The following is a 10,525-nucleotide window of genomic DNA, read 5'->3' on the forward strand; positions in this document are numbered from 1 at the left end:
GCTCACCCCCCCCCCCCCATTCTCCCCCCCCCCGGGGGGCTAGGAGCGACGTTTCGTCAAACCCGGCCGCCGGGCCTCCAAGGCGGCGCGCCGAGAATGACGTGGCAGGCGGCGCCTAATGATGTCAGCCGCGCATGCACAGGTTGGCCGGCTCCAACCCGCGCATGCACGGTTGCTGTCTTCCCCTCCGCTGCCCTGCAAGACGTGGCGGCTTGATCTTGCGGGGCGGCGGAGGGGAAAGAGTGCATCCCTTCGAGACGCAGGCCCGATGGTGAAGGGCACCGATTGCGGGCCAGTCCCCTCCCAAACACGGCCGTGGTGCTCAATACCCTCTCCGCCCCCCCACAGGCCCCAAACTCACCTTTTGCGCGCTGTTCACGCCGGCAGCGACCAGGTGTGGTTGCCGCCAGCGTGAACAGGTCGGGAACGGCAGGCCGCTCGGCCCATCCGGGCCGGAGAATCGCGGGTCGCTGTGAAAAACGGCGGCCCGCGATTCTCCGAGTGGCCTGGGGAGCAGAGAATCGCAGCCATATGGTAGTCAGTTAGTCTGGTCAGGTTAGCCTCAGGTCTCCAGTCAAGGCAGCATAGTGTCAACCCGCAGTTAAGCATGTATTATACTTAGTTGTTCAATAAAATCGTGTTGCATCTCATCAAGTGTTGGAAGCCTGTCTCTCGCTACACTGCATCAAACGCAGTCCACATAGACCCAGCTTGCCCAACACATCACCGTCCAGACAGATTTTGGGCTTCTTGCACGGAACGTCCGATCGATTGTGGAGATGCAGTCACAGAGCCAGGGACTACATGAGGGGTTATTGGCCAGCATAGAACACCTGCAGGTGCAGGTGGTGGAGGAGTCCAACTGTGTGCAGGAGCAGGAGGTGGTACCAATCATGCATGCCACCCAGGCCAACACCGGATGGCTGGTGTCTGCGGTGGAGGCATTGGGGGCGAGGGTTGCGGCTATGGATCAACATGTTCAAGGTCAGTGCGGACGCTGGCTGAGGCCCAGGATAGGGTTGCTGCCTCATAGGCAGTCATGTGCGAGAGCCACATGGAAATTGCAGCGGCGCTTCGAGCGTGGCCTAGGCACAAATCCAAGATGGTGCCGGGCGTGACGACTCTCTGTGAGCTCTCTCACACAGATCCTCTTCTTACATCTCTTATAACCGTACTGATCTATTTAAACTTATTTCTAACACTAACATAATCAAGAACCTCTCTCTTTTATGTTCTCTGGCAGGTTTGACGATTCTCAGAGGCCCGTGGACTTGACCTGACGACCTGAATCGACTCGACCGGACGGGACCCCTCAAATGACCTAAACCGGAAATCCGCCCACGACCTCGATTTGGATTCGACCCTGCCCTCTGAACGCCCGACCCGGCCTCGGAACCAACGCCAGTCCCCAGTGTAGTGGTATGACTAGGAGGTTTACGGTACCTCAGAGTAGTGCTGCCATTGGTGCAGAGGACATGCTGCCCATTGGCTCAGGCAGGTCATGTGTCTCTCTGCCAATTGGCTAAGGTCAGTCATGTGACTGCTCGGCGATTGGCCGAGAGGCCGGTAGCCCCTCCTACGAGGCAGGGTATAAGAACCCGTAGCAGCCGGCAGTCGGCCTTTCTCTGTAAGTCGACTACTGGGCACACAACTAGTTCATTAAAACCTGATATTTGGAACTTCTTCACGACTCAAGTCCAATTGATGGTGCATCAATTTAATGAACTAGAATTTGGAAATGGAGCTTCGGATCAAACCAGACTGCCTCCGCGTCAGCCCGCATGCTACAAACGCATCAGCAACTTTTAAACATTGGCTGGCGTGCTTCAATAGTTACCTCACCACTACAGACAATCAACCAACAAAGGAGCAGAAACTCCACATCCTCCACTCGTGCGTGGGTACCGCCGTTTATTCGATGATAGAGGATGAACAGGACTATGACGCAGCCATGGATCTCCTGAAAGGACATTTTCTCAGGCCTGGAAACCAAGTCTACGCGTGGCACCTCCTGGCAACAAGGCAACAGTTCCCCGGTGAGTCCCTTGATGAGTTTTATCGGGCCCTCATTGTCTGGGGGAGAAATTGCGCCTGCCCGCAAGTTACCGCGGCGGAGCACACTGAACTGCTAATCAGGGATGCCTTTGTCGCGGGCATGCAATCCTCTCAGATACGCCAGCGGCTCCTAGAGAAGGACACTTTGAGCCTCATTGAGGCACGGACCCTCGCATCCTCCCTGGAGGTTGCCGACCGAAACGCCCGCCCCTGACCAAGCGGCGACCGCTTGGGCAACTTGACACGTACCTCCCCTCACCCCCGCCGATTCCGACCCCCCCCCCAGGCCTGCGCTGCGGGATGCCCCGATAAGCCCACGGGGCCCCGCTGTTATTTCTGTGGCCAGGCCAAGCACGCCTGCCCGCGCTGTCCGGCCCGCTCCGCAGTCTGCAAGAGCTGCGGTAAAAAGGGCCACTGCTCCGTGGTCTGCCAGTCCAGGTCGGTTGCTGCTGTTCCGCGCAGCGACCGCGGGTCACCCCTGCCCCCCTGAGGCCCCGGGCGGCCCACAGACCTCTCTGCCCCCGCTCCCAGCCACCACGAGTGACCCACGGATGCCGCCATTTTGGGGCCCTGACGCCACTTGCGTGCCACGGGCACCGCCATTTTGGGACCCCAACTCCACGTGCGGCCGACGGGCGCCGCCATCTTGGGTCGGCACAGAGGACCCCACCAATGAATACTCCATGGGAGAAGACAACTCAGAGCTCCTGCCACGACTCACTGCTGTGACATTGGACCAATTGCGGCCCCGCACGCTCTCCATGGCGACTACGTAAATCCTCCTAAACGGACACGAGACGAGCTGCCTACTAGACTCCAGGAGCACAGAGAGTTTTGTCCACCCTGACACGGTAAGACGCTGCGCGCTCCCTGTTCACCCGGTTAAGCACAAAATCGTTCTGGCTTCAGGTTCGCACTCCGTCCAAATCACCGGGTGCTGCGTAGCGGACCTCACGGTCCAGGGGAGGGTTTCTTAAAATTACAAACTCCTTGTCCTTCCCCGTCTCTGCGCACCGGCACTTTTAGGACTGGATTTCCAATGCAACCTGCAGAGCTTGACCTTTAAATTCGGCGGCCCTATTCCCCCCCTTACTGTCTGCAGCCTCGCGTTCATCAAAGTGGACCCCCCTTCCTTGTTTGCGAACCTCACCCCGGATTGCAAGCTCGCCGCCACTAGGAGCAGACGATATAGTGCCCAAGACCGGACCTTCATCGTGTCCGAGGTCCAGAGGCTGCTGAAGGAAGGAGTCATTGAGGCCAGCAACAGTCCCTGGCGAGCCCAAGTGCTGGTGGTTAGGACAGGGGAGAAAAACCGGATGGTCATTGACTACAGTCAGACCATCAACAGGTTTACGCAGCTGGACGCGCATCCTCTCCCCCGTATCTCCGACCTGGTTAACAGGATCGCGAAGTACAAAGTCTTCTCCACAGTGGACCTTAAGTCCGCCTATCACCAGCTGCCCATCCGCGCGAGTGACCGAAAGTACACCGCGTTCGAAGCGGATGGGTGGCTCTACTACTTTCTAAGGGTTTCATTCGGTTTACTCCACGCTAACCCTCAATACGCGTACGTGGAGTATCCCGACGGACGGCAGGACACGGTCTCCCTTCGGGACCTGGCACCCGCCGGCGTGCGGCCTCAACCCCCCACACCAACAGCCCCCCCCCCCCCAGTCCCAACCCCCCCCTCCCCCCCAGCGCCCCCGCAACCCAGTGCACAGGAACCCCCTCCCACAGCCAGAGCTTCGCTAGCACCTACCAGGGGTACGGACAGAGGACCACGACGGCCGCTCCCGGAGTCACGGACGACCACCGCTCCAACGTCACCGGCGCCGCTGCGCAGGTCCAGCAGGACATTGAAGGCACCCGTCAGACTGATCGAGTCGATTTGATATTCCACTGGACTTTTTGTCGGACTCTTCGTGTTGTTCAGCGTTCCCTTGTACACTGTTGCATTTTCCTTTTCGTTTTTTTTGCTTGTTTGTTCTTCGATTGTTCATAAGGGCATTGTGCGCGGTATTGTTGTTTTGTACATTCGTCGCGGGCCAATGGGCAGCCACCAGACATCTCGGTACACCTCGTTCTCTCGAGTCATACTACCAGTTCGATGCCCCCCCCCTTTTCTCCTCTCCTCGTCTTCTGCCCCCCGGCTTCTTTCTCCACAAGGGGTGAATGTGGTAGTATGACTAGGAGGTTTACGGTACCTCAGAGTAGTGCTGCCATTGGTGCAGAGGACTCGCTGCCCATTGGCTCAGGCAGGTCATTTGTCTCTCTGCCAATTGGCTGAGGTCAGTCATGTGACTGCTCGGCGATTGGCCGAGAGGCCAGTAGCCCCTCCTACGAGACGGGGTATAAGAACCCGTAGCAGCCGGCAGTCGGCCTTTCTCTGTAAGTCGACTGCCGGGCACACAACTAGTTCATTAAAGCCTGATATTTGGAACTTCTTCACGTCTCGAGTCCAATTGATGGTACATCACCCAGACCGCCTGATCCATCCGCCGGAGCACTCAACCTGGCCCCTGACCACGAGACCTGGCCCGACCTGATCCGGAGAGGCCCACCCAGTGACCCAATTTACCGAAGGATGGAAAGAAGAATACATGTGTAGGCCCGACCAGGCCTACTCCAAGGCCTGACTCCAGGAGCACCCGACCAGACCACCAACTCTGTAGCAGAACACGGGACCCGGCCCAACCTGACTCAGGAAGCCCCTGTCTGCAACCCAAACGCGTATTACAGATCCCCAAAATGGCAAAGACCCTGTGAGAGGACCCGAATGCGCCGCAAGGTAGACCCATACCTGCGTAACCCCAGGGTCAGACAGGATCGCAAACATGCCCCACCGGCAACTCCAAAATCGCGCAACTCCAAAATCACAAGCAGCACCCGAGACCCTGCCAGGCACGACCCCAAAAACAAAACCAGCGGCCCGGCCCCTGCCAGTTGCAACCACCTATCTTCCACAAGGTCAGACTTCTCTCATCGGATCCCGGGACCATTCAGATACAGCCGCCGACCGAGGAAGTGATGAAGCATACACATGGCAAACGTCCAAGCGATCGAAAACAAGCTGGATGAACTTAACGCTAGACTTATCTCTCAGAGGGAAGCAAGAGACTGCTGGGTGCTCTGTTTCACAGAGACATGGCTCACCCCTGCCTCACTGGACTGGGCCATACAACCTGAAGGCTTCTCAATACACTGGTTGGACCACACTACGTCATCAGACAAAGCAAAGGGTGGAGGGGTTTGCCTCCTCATCAATTCCTCTTGGTGCTTGGATGTGGCGACCCTGGTGACCTACTGCTCCCTGGATCTAGAATACCTGACCATGAAGTGTCGCCCGTACTACCTTCCACGTGAGTTCACTTCAGCCATCATCACAGCGGTTTAACCAGCTGACTTACGGGAGTACGATGGAGGGTACATCGCGGCTAGGAGGGGTCCTAGCCTGGGGGGGGGGGGGGGGAGGGGGGTTAGGGAGGGACACCGGGTTGCTGCTGGAAAGACCAGAAACGGGAAGTGGAGGACTGGAGAGGTGGGGGGAGGGGGCCATCGCCATGGGGAGCGGGTCAGAAGGGGAGGGTCGACCCGGGGCGAGCAGGGAACAGGACATGGCTAATCGGCAGGGGAAGGGGGCGGGTCGTCCCGCGACCCGGCTGATCACTTGGAACGTGAGGGGGCTGAATGGGCCGGTCAAGAGATCAAGGGTATTCTCACACCTGAAGGGACTGAAGGCTGATGTAGCAATGTTACAGGAGACCCATTTGAAGGTAGTGGACCAGGTTCGCCTGAGAAGGGGGTGGGTGGGACAGGTGTTCCACTCTGGATTGGACGCAAAGAACCGGGGGGTGGCGATTCTGGTGGGAAAGAGGGTGCCGTTCGTGGCGGAGGAGGTGGTGGCGGACAAGGAGGGTAGGTATGTGATGGTGAAGGGTAAGCTGCAGGGGGAGAAAGTGGTGATGGTCAACGTATATGCCCCGAACTGGGATGATGCGGGTTTTATGAAGCGCCTATTGGGCCTCATTCCGGGACTGGAGGCAGGGGGCTTGATCATGAGGGGGGACTTTAACACAGTGCTGGACCCCGGGCTAGACAGATCGAGCTCAAGGACCAATAGGAGGCCGGCAGCGGCAGAAGTGCTGAGGGGGTACATGGAGCAGATGGGAGGAGTAGACCCATGGAGGTTTGGTAGGCCGAGGGCGAGGGAGTATTCCTTTTTCTCCCACGTCCATAGAGTGTACTCCAGAATCGATTTTTTCGTGTTGAGCAGGGGGCTGATCCCGAGGGTACGGGAAGCTGAGTACTCGGCCATTGCGATCTCTGATCATGCACCACATTGGGTGGATGTGGAAATGGGGGAGGCGCGGGACCAGCGCCCGCAGTGGCGGCTGGATGTGGGGCTGTTAGCGGACGACGAGGTGTGTAAAAGGGTCCAGAAGAGCATTGAGAGCTATCTGGACTTGAATGACACGGGTGAGGTGCAGGTGGGGATGGTCTGGGAGGCCCTGAAGGCAGTGATCAGGGGAGAGCTGATCTCCATAAGGGCACACAGAGAAAGAAAGGAGAGGCAGGAGAGGGAGAGGCTGGTGGGGGAGCTTTTGGAAGTGGATAGGAGATATGCGGAGGCACCAGAGGAGGGGCTGCTGGGAGAACGGCGCAGCCTGCAGGTCAAGTTCGACCTGCTGACCACCAGGAAGGCAGAGACGCAGTGGAGAAGGGCACAGGGCGCGGTCTATGAGTATGGGGAAAAGGCGAGCAGGATGCTGGCACACCAGCTTCGCAAACGAGATGCGGCTAGGGAGATTGGGGGAGTGAAGGAGAGGGGCGGGAAGGTAGTGCAGAAGGGACAAGAAGTGAATAGGGTCTTCAGGGATTTTTACAAGGAGTTGTATCGGTCTGAGCCGCCGACGAGGAGAGGGGGAATGGAGGACTTCCTAAACAAATTGAGGTTCCCAAGGGTCCAGGAGGGGCTGGTAGAAGGGCTGGGGGCGCCAATAGGGCTAGAGGAGCTAGTCAAGGGAATAGGTCAGATGCAAGCGGGGAAGGCGCCGGGGCCAGATGGGTTCCCGGTGGAATTCTACAAGAAAAATGTGGACTTGGTGGGACCGGTACTGGTACGAGCCTTTAATGAGGCGCGAGAGGGGGGGGTTCTGCCCCCGACAATGTCGCAGGCTCTGATCTCCCTGATATTGAAGCGGGATAAAGACCCCGTGCAGTGCGGGTCCTACAGGCCTATCTCGCTTCTGAACGTGGATGCCAAGTTGCTGGCAAAGATCCTGGCAGCTAGAATAGAGGATTGTGTGCCAGGGGTAATCCATGAGGACCAGACGGGGTTCGTGAAGGGGCGGCAGCTCAACACGAACGTCCGGAGATTTCTGAATTTAATTATGATGCCGGCAGTGGAGGGGGAGGCTGAGATAGTGGTAGCGCTGGACGCGGAGAAGGCATTCGATAGGGTGGAGTGGGAGTACCTGTGGGAGACGTTGGAACGGTTTGGGTTTGGGGAAGGGTTTATTAAGTGGGTGAAGTTGCTCTACTCGGCCCCGAAGGCGAGTGTAGTGACAAACGGGAGGACGTCGGAGTATTTCGGGCTCCACCGAGGGACCAGGCAGGGATGTCCCCTATCCCCCCTACTTTTCGCACTGGCGATTGAACCGTTGGCGATGGCACTGAGGGGTTCAGGGGGGTGGAGAGGACTGACTAGGGGAGGGGAGGAACATCGAGTATCGCTGTATGCGGATGATCTACTGCTGTACGTGGCAGACCCAGAAGGGGGAATGCCGGAGATAATGGAACTATTAGCAGAGTTTGGGGACTTTTCGGGGTACAAACTAAATTTGGGCAAAAGCGAGGTTTTTGTGATACACCCGGGGGACCAGGGAGAGGGTATTGGGAGACTCCCCTTCAAGCGAGCAGGAAAGAGCTTTAGGTACTTAGGGGTGCAGGTGGCAAGGAACTGGGGGACCCTCCACAAGTTGAACTTTTCCAGGCTGGTGGAACAGATGGAGGAGGAATTTAAGAGGTGGGACATGGTACCGCTGTCGCTGGCGGGGAGGGTGCAGTCAATCAAAATGACGGTCCTCCCAAGGTTCCTGTTTTTATTTCAGTGCTTGCCCATCTTCCTCCCTAGGGCCTTCTTCAAAAAGGTGACGAGTAGCATCATGAGCTACGTGTGGGCGCATGGCACCCCAAGGGTGAGGAGGGTCTTTTTGGAGCGGAGTAGGGACAGTGCAGGGCTGGCACTACCCAATCTCTCGGGGTATTACTGGGCGGCAAATGTGTCAATGGTGCGCAAGTGGATGATGGAAGGGGAGGGGGCAGCTTGGAAACGAATGGAGAGGGCGTCCTGTGGCAACACAAGCCTGGGGGCCCTAGTAACGGCACCATGGCCGCTCCCCCCCACGAGGTACACCACGAGCCCGGTGGTGGCGGCCACCCTCACGATATGGGGGCAGTGGAGGCGACACAGGGGGGAAATGGGAGGTCTGTTGGCAGCGCCAATAAGAGGGAACCATAGATTTATCCCGGGGAACATCGACGGGGGATTTCAGAGCTGGTACAGGGTGGGCATACGGCAGCTGAAGGACCTGTTTATAGAGGGGAGGTTTGCGAGCCTGGGAGGGCTGGAGGAGAAGTTTGAGCTCCCCCCGGGAAACATGTTCAGATATTTACAAGTGAAGGCATTTGCTAGGCGGCAGGTGGAGGGGTTCCCCCTGCTCCCCAGTAAGGGGGCGAGTGATAGGGTGCTCTTGGGGGTCTGGGTCGGAGGGGGGAAGATATCAGACATCTACAAGATAATGCAGGAGGCGGAAGAAGCATCAGGGGAGGAGCTGAAAGCCAAGTGGGAAGGGGAGCTGGGAGAGCAGATAGAAGACGGGACGTGGGCGGATGCACTGGAGAAGGTCAATTCTTCCTCCTCGTGTGCGAGGCTGAGCCTCATTCAATTTAAGGTGCTGCATAGAGCTCACATGACGGGGACAAGGATGAGCCGGTTCTTTGGGGGTGAGGACAGGTGTGTCAGATGTCTGGGAAGCCCAGCGAACCATGTGCATATGTTCTGGGCATGCCCGGTGCTGGAAGGGTTCTGGAAGGGGGTGGCAAGGACGGTGTCGAAGGTGGTGGGGTCCAGGGTCAAACCAGGATGGGGGCTTGCGATCTTTGGGGTCGGGGTAGAACCGGGGGTACAGGAGGCTAGGGAGGCCGGAATACTGGCCTTTGCGTCCCTAGTGGCTCGACGAAGGATATTAATTCAATGGAAGGACGCGAGGCCTCCAAGCGTTGAAACTTGGATTAACGATATGGCTAGCTATATTCAGCTAGAAAGGATCAAATTTGCCCTGAGAGGGTCGGTACAGGGATTCTCCAGGCGGTGGCAACCTTTCCTTGACTTTTTGGATCAGAGATAGACGTTCGGGGTCGTGGCAGCAGCAACCGGGGGGGGGGGGGGGGGAGGGGAGGGAGAGGGGGGGGGGGAGGGGGGGGGAGGGGGGGGGCAGCAAGGGTCGTGGGGGGACATGCACGACTGTAACGCGGGCAAGTCTGCTCGCTGCTCATGTCTGAAACTGTAGGCTGCCTTGTTTGTTAAGTTGTTGCTTGGGGGGGGGGGAGGACTGGTGCGCGCGAGAGGGCGGGCGAGGGAGGGATATTTGCCTAGAGGGATTGTGTTGTAAATAATTAAAAAAATTAGTAGGGGTAAATGTTTGTATGGAAAAACTCTTTCAATAAAAATTATTTTAAAAAAAATTAAAAAAAATCACAGCGGTTTACATCCCGCTCCAGGCAGATGTGAAAAAGGTGTTGGACAAATCACAGTTACAAATATCAATGAAACTGAACACTCAGAGGCCTTGTTCATCGCGGCCGGGGACTCCAACAAGGCCAACCTCAAGAGTGTACTGCCAAGATTCCACCAACACATCTGTCCCACCAGGGGCGACAACACTCTCAACCATTGCTACACAAAAATCAAGGATGCCTGTGATACATGTGATGTTACGGTATGGGGGGAATTGTGGGTGTTATGGGGCTGTTAGTTGCATATTACTGCTTTTTGCTATACTTTTTGTATCGGACTATAAGACGGTGCTCCTTCTCCCAGCATACAAGCAGAAACTTAAGCAGGACAATCCGGTTAAGATGGTCGTGCAGTACTGGTCCAAGGCAACAGAAGAGCTCCTACATGACTGCTTGGAGTCAGTGGACTGGTCCATATTGAAGAACTCAGTGACCAACCTTAACGAGTATGCCACCATCGTCACAGACTTCATCAGCAAATAGCTAGATGACTGGGTGCCAAACACACACTAACAGATTCAAAAACAGCTTTTTCCATACTGTTACCAGACTCCGAAATGACCCTCTTGTGGACTGATGGACTGATCTGATCTCTTCAAACATCTTCACTCGATGCCTGTGTCTATGTATTTACATTGTGTATTTTATGTTGCCCTATTATGTATTTTCTTTT

This window comes from Scyliorhinus canicula, chromosome 1 (genome assembly GCF_902713615.1).
Source record: "Scyliorhinus canicula chromosome 1, sScyCan1.1, whole genome shotgun sequence".
Lineage (NCBI taxonomy): Eukaryota > Metazoa > Chordata > Chondrichthyes > Carcharhiniformes > Scyliorhinidae > Scyliorhinus > Scyliorhinus canicula.